The sequence below is a fragment of the Parambassis ranga genome, chromosome 24 (genome assembly GCF_900634625.1).
Source record: "Parambassis ranga chromosome 24, fParRan2.1, whole genome shotgun sequence".
Taxonomy (NCBI): Eukaryota; Metazoa; Chordata; class Actinopteri; family Ambassidae; genus Parambassis; species Parambassis ranga.
Genome location: NC_041043.1, coordinates 16,801,778 through 16,814,121, shown reverse-complemented (window position 1 = coordinate 16,814,121; position 12,344 = coordinate 16,801,778).

Below are 12,344 nucleotides of genomic sequence, written 5' to 3'. Positions count from 1 at the left end.
GCCTCAGCCCCACTGTGACCCTGTACGGGACATGTGGGTTCAGAAACCTGATTGATGGTATGTACAGACTAATAATACACATAATGGAGACATAATAAATGAGATGAAGTTACTCCATGCTCCATATAGGTTGATCATGAAGTCAGATTCCTCCATTGAAGGTAACGTTGGGGAAAAGTTCATTCATCTAATAAATTCCCCTCAGACAGGAGCACGGAGGAGTTAAGCCCTGCGTTATTATGGCAGAAAAAAAGCATGAGATTAATTGAGGCTTTTACTTTAGCCCCCTCAGGGAGCTAGATAAAGTCAAAACCTAAACCTAATGGAGGCAATTACCCTGACGACTCGCTCATTGCTCTCCAGATTTACTCCATATTCATACAGCAGCTGAAATAAGAATAGCACTGTGCTGACCTGCTACTAAAGGGACGTGTTTGTTTTGGTTCCCTCTGTGTTTTTTCTCTGTTCTCAGTCAGATCGTCTCAGAGGTTAATGATTGGCAGTAACGTTAGAAACCTCACATTGTTTGGACACAAGGCAGAAAATATATGAGGGCATTAGTTTCTCTTTACAGCCTGAACCTGCCTCATCAATCAACCCTGATTCCTTCTCTCTCGTATCAGGTCTTTGCTTTACACTGGGTTGCAGCTCTTTGTGTTGTCCAGCAGGTTGTAAAGAGAGGCTGAGGATGTTTTAAACATGGAGCTGGACTCCAACTAAACTCAGCTAAAGCCCAACAATGTACCTTGTCAACAAATGTTGACCTCTGAATTTAACCAGAAGGTGGGAACCCCCGAGAGGCTAACGTCTGGTCTGGCCTACAAAAATGTGCCATTCCTGCTGCACTCGGTTCCCCACCCAACTCTGCTCCACTCATGCGCCATCTTTTTGCCCTCAAGAGGTTCCAAACAGCTCTTCAGGAAACCTCACAGCAAGTTTGTCCATCTTTATACACAGTCTGTGGATTAATTCGACTGTATTAATGTTCCTTTAGTCTTATGAAATCCAATTTGTTCTTATGCGCTTCTGAAAATGGGTTTTGTGCCCACTCTGACCACACGACCCTCTGGTTGCATAACAGTCTGTGTTCAAGAAGCTATTAGCCAACTCTAACCCAAACCAAATCACTTGGCTGAGAGGAGGCGGAGGAGACAATAAGTGAAGCTGTTGAAACCTTTGGAGGGCGAAGAGAAAAAAAACAGCCTGCAGGAAGAGTCCGGGAAGAAAAAGGTGGAAGAAATAAAACAGAGCTGTGGCGGTGGACTCACCGCGGAGGTCTCTCTGCTCACTGGGGGAAAAAATGATTAGAATTCCTCTGTGTGAGCTGGTTTTATTCTGGAAGGAAATGGGAACATGTAAAGATGGAGATTTTGCGGTTTTTGCCTCGTCTGCACTGAATTTCAAAGACAGACCGTAGACCCGTCGCTGCTGGTTGTACCTCCTCAGATTCTCCACATGCATCTGTGCAGCATGAATCGTCCTGCTGTTTTTCTGAATGTACTGGAGGGGAAGATGATATTTTAAACCAAATGAGGCTTTGTGGAAGGAAACATCAGTGGGTGCTGTAGGTTAGTAAGTTAGCATAAACACACATTCACAAACTCCTCATCAACACTTCTTAACATGTCACAAACGGTAATTATCTATAGATACCAGGACTGTTTTGTCACCTGATTTGTAACATCCCATCTTGTGCAGTAGCGTCTTTCAACCAATGGTGTTTCAGACCAGTCAGCTGCCAAATATTCTATTAAACGCAGCGGTTGCCTCGAGCATCCTCCAAGATGTTTGGAAGTATATAGGTATTGATTTGCTGTGGAGTCAGCTTCTAGTGGCTACTACAGGAACTGCAGGTTTTGGCACTTGGTCTTATGCCCGGTTTACGCTGTGCGATTTTGGGTCGTCTTAGACAAAAGACGTCCATCGTAGGAGAATCGTGGAGATATGTTTGGTCGTGGCTCTAAAACGGTGGGCTTACGTCGCACTGTGAGGCAGGTTCCACGGCGGCCGTTGTCAGCGTCTTGCGACCAAAGACAAGCTGAGATAAAACTCTAGCGGTGTCAGAAATTTAGGCTGACTGTCTCACAGTGACAGCTGCTACGACCTGTCACTCCACATACACGTCTTCCTCCTCGCATGTCGACGTACGTTGTAACCTGCGATCGCCTGTGATGCAGTGAATGGTCATCGTACAATCTGCACACATCAAACTTGATGTCGTACCAAAGTTTATTAGATTGATGTCGCATAGTGTGTCATGCAATGGTCTTAAAAGATCGCTAAAATTCGCACAGTGTAAACTGGGCATTAGAGACAGCAGCAGGAAAGGTCAGTCTAGCAAGCAGATTTTCAGATTTACAGTGTGTACTAAGGGTAAAAAAAGCCCAAACATTTATATAAATGAGGCTTTATTGCCTAAATCAGAAAAGTCTGCATGGATCTTTAATATTTAAGTTACCTGTCAACCCAACATCTGTGGAACATCTCTATGTCTTCTAAATCAATAATAAATTTAACGTCAACGTGAAAACATGCAACAAATGAAAGACATTCCAGAGAAGACTGCACATGTGTTTATAGAGTTTGCTCTGTTATGGCTGCTGAATGTCATGTTGATATAACTGTGACGATTAAGGGGATGTAACAAGACCACAGCATGAAAAAAAACATGTTGAATTATCAGTAATACAGTACATCCTAACTGCATCTGTGTTCCTGCTGCTTTAGATGCAGACCATGTTAGGGCTGCAGGCCCTGCATGGATGTGATGTTTCACCTCCTCGGCTTTTTCTCACTGTCTGATCACCCGTGTGTTCTCAATTAATACAACAAAGCGGATCAAAGTCTCGAGTGACAGCAGAACTGCACAGAGGACAGTTTTACAGATGGGGATTCTTGTAAGACGTTTGTCCGCAGCTTTCATGTCTGCCATAGTGCCACAAACCGCTTAATTGAATCCACTGGACTCCTCTTTACAAATGATGTTACTTGGAACTTAAAGACACAAACATTACAAGAGGTGCTGATTACAAGAGGTGCTGATCACAGAGACCGGACATTTCACCGAGCAGTCCCTGTATCTGTGCCACATGGTCTGCTCCTCTGCCTGGTGAAAACAAACAAATAATGAAATGATGTAATAGTACAGTTCACTTCTAGGGTTTTTATGCGGTGGACAACAAATCTGAGCTAATAAATGGAGTTTAACAGGAGACCTTTGCAGCTCCGTGTGAACCTCCGAGAGGCTGTCGGATATATAAAATCTGTTACACTGTCATGTGTGATGGAAAACGGTGAACCTGAAACTGTCACTTAAAGCAAACAGTTTGGTTCTCATGCAACTAGACTCAGAGATGCTGTGAATTCTGGGCCGTCTGTTTGGCAGCTTCGCTCGCTGAGCCGCAGACCGGTGACGCATTGACATTTTCATCCTGACAACCGAGAGAAACATTTATCTGTCAGGGGGCAGGGAGAGTAGTTTTTCTATTCTTTTACTGATGCTTGGACGTCGCTGACAATTTCATCACCGATCAACAATTTGTTCTTATGCAACAGCCTGCCAATCCCAGACACAGAGGGGTTTATGTGCGGCAGAAGGGGGCTCTGATGGGGGCTGTTTGGATGTAATGGAGTAGAGAGCTTGCACACACACACACTCCACTCCCTGCAGGATGAAACGTGCATGTTGTAAGCTGCTCTCCAGACAGGAATCACTGGCACTCCGTCGTTGGGCTGAATGCTGTTCGCTCTGACTGATGACCTCTTTTCTGGAGATATTGTCTTTCCAGACGCGGTCGCCCCGAGGTGAAATGTGGTAGTGGAAAAATCTCCTCCTCCGCCTCCACCTCACCTCATCTGTTCTGCGGCTGCTGCTGCCTGTCGCGAGGAGGTAGAGGAACTGATGGAAAATGATATCACCGTGGACCACCAGCCCCTCCACCACCTCCAGCCCTCCTCCCCGCACAGTGAGGCGGTGTAGAGAGCTCTACTGACCCCTAATGGCAACAGGATGAAGCTGTGGCTCAGATCCACTGAACTGACTCTGAGCCAAAGTTAACTCACTAAGCAGAGGCCTGCAGCAGGACAGTTAGTGGTTAGACCGTACAACCTGTCTGAGGTTTGCAGCTGTTGACACTGACACTCGTGCTGCTCTATCAGGTCACTGATCATTTCTAATCTGCCTTGTGGTCTCCTTTGCCACCCTACTGCAGTAGAGGTGGGGCATCCCAGTGTTCCTGTTACCTACATTGATAGGAAGTCATGGTAAGGTGGTTTTGGGATTAGTGACTACTGAGCTGTTGTGCAGTGGTCTGCACCTTTGCAGGGGCTTCTGTTGCTCGAGTTTCATCCAGAGTTCCTCTTTGTGTTTGTTACTGAGCGGCTCTGAAAACCCACCGCAGCTTCTTTCTTGATGTTTATTTCAAAAGTCTGAGGTCAACATGGTAACGCAGCGTTTTAAGGAACCACATAAATGTGTAGGTTGAAAGTTACATTACCCCCCTGTAGGCACAGAGAAGTCACCTGATAACCTGCAGAGATAATCTGTGAAATCTCAGCTATGACAGGCACTTTTAACGCAGTGAGGGGAGATATTATTCCACAAAGGACATACTTGCAATTTTCATGACCCCATAACTATAAGCCAACTCACTGTGATGGATTACTGTTCTGCAGCATGCTTCAAGCCTCTGCAGGTTTATCCTCTTTGAAATTATCTGTAAGAAGCAGGTGCCTGTAAGGACGAAAATCAATCTAAAATCTGCCGAGTTGTCAGAGCGAAGACACGTTGTCCTGCCTGAGCAGGACACCGTGAAACCAGCGTGTCACTGGATAACAAAATAAAAACACTCTGCATGCGCAGCATTTTGTTTGTGGGTCAGAGCAGGAGAGTAAATAAACCCAGCCTGTAGCCTGGAGGCTCCTCAGCTGGATGTGTGGACCCTTCACCTTTTTTTCAGACACTTTTTCTGGACAGTGTGTGTGACCTCCAGGGCTAAAAGATCCTTTAAACCTTTGACCCCAAAGACAAGTTGAGGTGTCAGTGGACAAAGAAGAAAAAGCATCTTGAAGCAGCCGTACTGTTTTTGCTTCAGCTACAGATTTCAACAGTTGTCCCTTTATTTATCCTCAATTTATACTTCTCCTCACTGATTATTATGTTACCTTAAATTATACATTGCAAACTATATTTTAGATTTTCTTATGTTTGGACTTTCTACTAAAAAAAAAAAAAGCCATTCATCAGAGCTGAATCTGACGTGGACATCTCACCTACAGGTTTCCCTCCACCAGGCTGCTCTGACACCAACAGTTCAATTTAAGGTTTCCAAGCATTCCCCACATAGCTCTGTGTGTGTCTGTGTGTGTGTGTGGCGAGGGACCCTGGCTCCTTTCGCTCTGCCATGTTGTTGAATTATTTCTTATTATAAGTTTTTAACGTTTTGTGTATCTGTTTGACAATAAAACGTTTTTTATTCTTCACGGCTTTGTTGCTGAGATTTAAATCTCCGGACATTTTCATTAAAAAAAAAGCTTCTTGGCAAACTGACAGCTGTGATTTGTAATGTCGGGTTTGAACTGAACTCGAAGGCCCTGCAGTCACACGTCCATAAAATCACCAGAAACATGACAAGTATGTTTCAGCTATTAATATTTAGTCTTCATTGATGCTGTCTGAACTGTCCCAACTGAAGCGCAGCACAAATCAAAGTAAGTGTACCTTATGGCAGGTCTAAACTGAATAGCACAGCATGTACTGTGCAGTATGAAGCCAGAGTGTCTCAGTGTAGCACTGACATTTCAGGACATTAAGAAAGTGTTTTTTTAAATGTATGGGTCTTTTTTTAAACAGAAATCTGAGTCTGTCGATAATAAAAAGGCCCTCCGGTTTTCACGCCACCTGCAGGCTCAGACATTCCTACTGTTTAACGCTGCTGTCAGGAGAGTTTTACACATCGTGACTGTGCTGCCTGTGTCTCTGCTTGTGTTAATCCCTATTACAGACAGTGACAATGGCGTCACCGTTATTTCGAGCCAAGAAAGCTGATTTCAGCTTGTCCTTGAAGCTCCTGGATGCAGCAGATATTTTATGGGTATATTTTTAAGGGCAGCTTGAAACTGTCTTGTGAATTACAGCCTGAGGATGTGACCATGAACGGCTGCTGATTTCTTCCACTCACATGACATCTGGCCAGCCATGAGTCTGTGGTTTACACCAATGGGTGCCTTGTTGAAAAAGTTACAGGTGGAGTTTAGTTTCATCCAATCACAGGTACTTTCAGAGGTGTTTAGACAATGACTTCTCAAATGACTCAGAGTAACAAACCATCCTCCATTGACTCCACTATTCAGGGGTTGGATCCTTCGAAGGATATGGACTGTGGAGGACTGTCCTTCATAGACGTTGCTCCAACTGTTGTTTCATGGGTGTTATGGGACAGCTTGGTCTGTTACAGTTGTTCTGAAAGTTCACTCTTTGGCCACATGAAAACCTGAATAGAATGGGTTGCTAAGCATCCAGCCAATGCAGGAGGAATGAGGCTGGCCGTGTTTGAAGGAGGCTTTCAGGTGGAATATTCTCTTGAGTGCTGTTGTGACACAATTTGTCAAGATATAGACCACAAAGTGTTCAGTTACCACATAACTGACAAAAACATGAATCCCTTAATCCCATAATTTACCACACATATTTAAATTTCCCTCTAGACCTTTGCTACACCTGCTCTACATAATATCCACATATATTTTGAAATGTTGGCCCTGCTGCTTCACAGACCAGCCTTTGGTGTTTCAAAGTACTTCAGCTCTAGGAATTCCTCTGAGATCTTTATTTACAAAAGACTGGTATTTCACATTTTACCTTTTCCAGCTGCACAGTCCAACTATTAATTGTTTATATGATTTGAAATCTTTGAGTTTTTTTTTTCTTCCTAAATCTTGGAACTTTACAAAGGAACAGGAGGGATTAGCAGTTCTTAAAATGCAATGACAAGAGAAAAGTCTGGGAAACATTAACTTGAATGAATAGATTATAGTTTGAAGAAAACGAATGGATTTACAAAACAAACACAACTAATCAATTAGAAACGCTGAAAGATGCTAAATGTGTCATTAAGGGGGAAAAAGGGCAAGAGGACACTGATCCTGCCGCATCTTTTCACGTCGTCTATGATCATGCTTCAAAACATTTACCAAGAAAACATTTTATTTATGCATATAATTATTGAAAGCACCCCCACATAAACTGATCTCAATTTACCAACAATGGATGTGATGTAAAAAGGATGCATGCGGACGGCCTGTGCCGTCGCTCCCTGAGCTTTGTCTCTTCAGCTCATTTCTTTGTGTTGTTTTTATTTAAATTCACTATCTGTTGTTGTGGCTTTAGCAGCAATTAATATGGTTGTTCCAAGACATTTTACATGACTAGCTCAAAAACTACATCCCCTATGGATGGTGTGACTTTTATGAAGGCTTTGAACCAAATACCACAAGAGCCAGTTTATTTACACTCCTTTATACACATCCGTTCTTCATTTAAAACCAGAGTTGTCCAGATGTGTGAGCAGATGTATATACTGTCTGTGAATTTTTTTTTTGGACTGGAGGGCGGTGGCTCTAAAATGTGTCATGAATCAACATTTTCATGACATATTTAAGGAGTTCAGGGCTTGTTGGTGCCACATCATGCATCTACACTGTAACTATCGGCCATAAATGTATCGTTCAATCATACATATTAGACCCGGGTGTCTGTAAATGAAATTTGCTGCCTGGTGAAGCAACGACACCACAGAAAGAATCTAAAGATGAAAAATTATAGGACGGAATCCCACAGGGCATACGTGACCTGTTTTTTAGGCTCGTCCTTCATTTGTTTTATTATGAAGCCGGCTCTTGTTAAACACAGCATTAAAACTTGGGCCCGCCTGACATGTTTTTCTTTGTATTGTTTAAAAAAAACAATGACAACAGAAATCTGTGATCACTGAACAAATGGATTCTGGGGAATTGGATCTCAATACTGTTGGCAGCGGGTCATCATGGTAATTTTAAAAGAATGAGCCCGTTTCTAGACATAAAACTTCACATTAAATAATACAGTGTGGTGATTATTATGAAGAAGCAGAGCCGTTTCCTGCATCTGAAACCCAGAACAGGCTTATCAAGTGCTGACAGTAAATTTAATGCATACACGTTTTTTTTTTAAGGGGTTGCACAAAAGAACTGAGCAGGGTTTATGTAGCTAAACTGGAAAATATTCTAGCACCTCAGGCGATTGGAAAGCTTTGGTGTTAATAAAAAGAGCTGGCATTGAACTCCACAGTGTGAGGAAAATGTGTGTGTGTGTGTGTGTGTGTGAGTGAGCATGAACTGTATGTGGAGCTGCTCGTCACACGACGGGGGCTGTTGAACAGGCAGTGATTGAGATGTACAACATTTCTGGGTCTTATCCAGACTGTAAATAGAGGAGAAATCCTCCATGACATCACCCACAGGTTTCCTGGAAAGGAGCCTTAAAACTCAGTGTGGAGGATCTGATTGTCGCCATCATGGAGGAGCCTGAGTCTGCCTGATGCAATTTAATCCAAATATGCGCATAGAAGTGGAGCATGAGATGAACTTAGGTAGGCGGGTGGACACTCAGTGGCAGCTCGCTGAGCTCTAAGATGGCCTTAATGTAACCTTAATGTCTGTTCCAGGATTTAAACACATGGGAGGTATTTGGGGATGGATTTATTTTGGCCCCAGCCTCAAGCGGCCGCAAGAGGAACTGCAGTATTTTGGTCCTTTTGTGATGTCTCAGACACAGAAGTTACTGCTTGGTCACCCGTTGAGTCCTGTTTGTTTAGAATTGGAATGACTTGTCTGCACTTTAAATGGCTCATAGGTGTGAGTGTGAATGGTTGTTTGTGTGCTGCCCTGCGATGGACTGGTGACCTGTCCAGGGTGGACCCCGCCTCTCACCCGTAGCTGGGATATGTTCCAGCCCCCTGTGACCCTGCACTGCAGGACGAAGCAATTTAATGGACGATAGACATATGGATGACATGTCAGCTATTTACAGCTGGTGTATTGACAGTATTGTCATCCATATTGTTTCTTGCTGTTGGAGACAGGAGGAAAGATTGCAGGAAAAGAGTTACCTTGTATGCAGTGTGATAGGTGTAGAAGAACGTTCTGCTATCTGGACCCTGTTGAAGACCACACCTTGTGGTGTGTAGGTGTGTGCACCTTGTTTGGTATGACCTCTGTAACTAGCCCCACACATGTAAACAAACCGCCATGTGTGGATAAGTATGCAGGTGTTCAGGTCCACTGGAAACTCTCCTGGGATACTGATCCCTAATGTAGTTAGCGAAATGTCCAGACCCAGGCGACTAATTTCTGTGTTTACTTTCTGTCAGACTGAAAACAAATGTTTAGAATGACTCATGTACAAATCCGATCTTAACGGTTTTGCCCTGTTTTGTTTTCATGAATGTCAACAACAAAGGTGGAGAGTGCAAAGTTAGCAAGATCAAATAATTAACATATACTCAAGAACAGCCAAGCAGTTAAATCAGTGATTACTCATGTTTGAGTTTTGCTTTAAAAGTGTGACTTCTGTAGGTTTATCGATACATACGGACGTAGTCTTGCCATGGCGTACTGCAAGATGTTTCCAGATTAATTCAGTTATGTGTTTTTAAAATATAGTGCATTTACATACACAATACACACATGCGCAATATGTGAGTCAGGATATGAATTGTAAAAGTCGGACCTGTTTCCGACTTTGCTTTGTAACCAAGCTGCAACTTCCTGGGCTGAGATGAAGTCAAGGCACATTTAGAGTCCAAAAGTGAACCCCCATAGTCAATTCCCATGTAAAACTTGAAAGAACAACATTAACATGCTTAAAGCGTAGTACAGAAACTAACCTGGCCTTGATTTTTGATTTTTGAGTGTAGTTTTCTGAGAGAATCAACTCACTAAGGCGTTCAGCAACACACAGCCCTCTGAAGGGTTCTCGTATGGATCCGTTTGCAGAGGGGAGGGGTTGTTTCACTTTGCTCTCACACGTTTTTCCCATGTTGACTCCCTGTAAAGTTGAGAATTTATGTGACAAACTCCAGAGAACAGATTTCTAATGACGACTACATCACTGACATCCGTTTATGAAATAAATTACCTCATGTCAGTCTGGTAATAATCGCTGTTTACGGACCGTCACATTGAATCAAGATCTGTCATAACTTTGATCTAAGAGGACAAGTATGACACTAAAAAGATGATTGGTTTTACATGTGCAGCAGGTATACTGTGTTCAAGTGGCTGCTAACTACATGAGCACACTTAATCCCTCTAACAGGCAGCTACATGAGATCACCTCTGCTGCTTGGCTAGAAATGGAGGATTATCTCACTATGCTTAGAAGACGCCATTAACTACAAAACCAGCTGACTTACATGTATTTAAACCTCTACACTAACACGTTTAAATCTTGCACTAATTTGAGCTTGGTGCTGCCATTGATGCCATAATTATGTTGTCTGTTATTATGTTCAGAGTTAGCTTCACAATGGTTTTGTGGAGTCTACATTTTCACCCTTCTGCGCCAACAACAGCCACAGCTGGAGGCATTGTGTTGTTTGTCCCTTTCTTGCAATATCTTAAGAACACCTTGATGGAATTACTTCAAATTTGGAGCAAATGTTTACCTCGGCTCAAGGATAAACTGATTACATATAGGTATAGATGTAGATGGGCAAAAGGTCAACGTGACCTCCGATTACCTCCAGGGCTCCATCATTTTAAAAGACATATCTTCATTCCTTTTAAGAGTGTAATGCTTCAGACTCATTACTCACTGAGCTGCTCAGTACTGCAGACAGCCTCACATTAGCTGCTAATAGCTACTATTAGCCAGAAAGTCCAGGGATGAAAGGAGAGTTGACCGAACAACGCTGTCATTTCCCTCACTCTCAGAGCTTGAACTCACTTTATGAATCTTGGTTCACTGAGCGATCAATGAGTCACTTTCCTGCACCAAAGGTCACAGCATCAGATCAACACAGTCGTTTTCAAAAAGCAAAAAACAATGTAGCCTTATAGACAAGCCATACTTGCAAACTTCTATCTCACCTTTTTGTTTAACAGTTAATACACCAATGTTTGGGTTAAAGAGATGTTTTTTCCATCGTTAACCACACAGCCATTACACGCTGGCAATGACATGTGAGTGGAGCTGACAGCCGGCATATCAGCTGGCTTTATAACACATGTTTACATGTGTTAAAGCCTTCCAGAGGCCAGATTTTGTCTTGTGTACTCTGCGATTAACTGATGCATGCATAGCTGTGTGTAAACAGCAGGATCCAGCAGTCCACACAGGCAACAACCAATAAAAAGCTGACAATCAGAGTTTGTTTGTCAGTCCAGAATTCATGATCGCTTCCAAAAAGATGGAGGTGATTACCAAAAATGACTTGAATTAAAAAAGCAGAGTCAAATGGTTTCATTCAGAGTGATGAACCTGTTGCCTTCTGCTACATGTGAAGGATATATTGATGGTTCGTGGTGTTAGGTTTAAGTTCTGTCAAGGAATTGTTTCTCACCATACTGACTGCACAACACCCAAAACCACGTTCTCCTAATGAGAATGATGGTATTGATGAGGTATTTAAATATGGACTGCAGTCAAACAGCCTCTGCCCCACAGCTGCTGCAGATGTGCAGTATAACTGGATGCAATTTCTGTTCGCAGACTAAGACCGAAGAACGGCTAACCACAGGCAGGTTATTGCATAAAGTATATGAGAATGTATTTTATATAAACAGATAAAAAAATGATTTTTGCTCAGGAAGTTCGAGAAACGTGCCCAAAGACCCAGAATTACAGAATGAGTAATGACTCATGACGATCGTTAATAAATCACTTTCTCTTTATATGCTTATAATTTTTCTCACTTTCTTTGTTTTCTTCTTTTTCTTTCTTGGTCCAATCTTAGTGGACTGCACTTAATTTACCATAATATGTTATTTCATGTCCACAAAGTGAGGTATTGTTTCAGAACTTTGCTGAAGGATTTGAGTTCCTCCTCTTCTGCCCTGGCTCTCGAAAGAATAAACAACAACAACCATGTGTCTGCTTATTGATACCATTTGTGGAAGGCACTGTTTCAATTATAGCTTTTAAAAGGTCACACATACCCAATGAAAGCTAATTGGTCTTACGACATGTTTGTTCAAACAAGGAACTCATTTCCACAATGGTATGCATTTATTTTTGAGAACAATTGTTGCCTGAGGTTCATCATTTAGAATCTGTATTTCTATCAGATTTCTACCTTCTGCTAGCA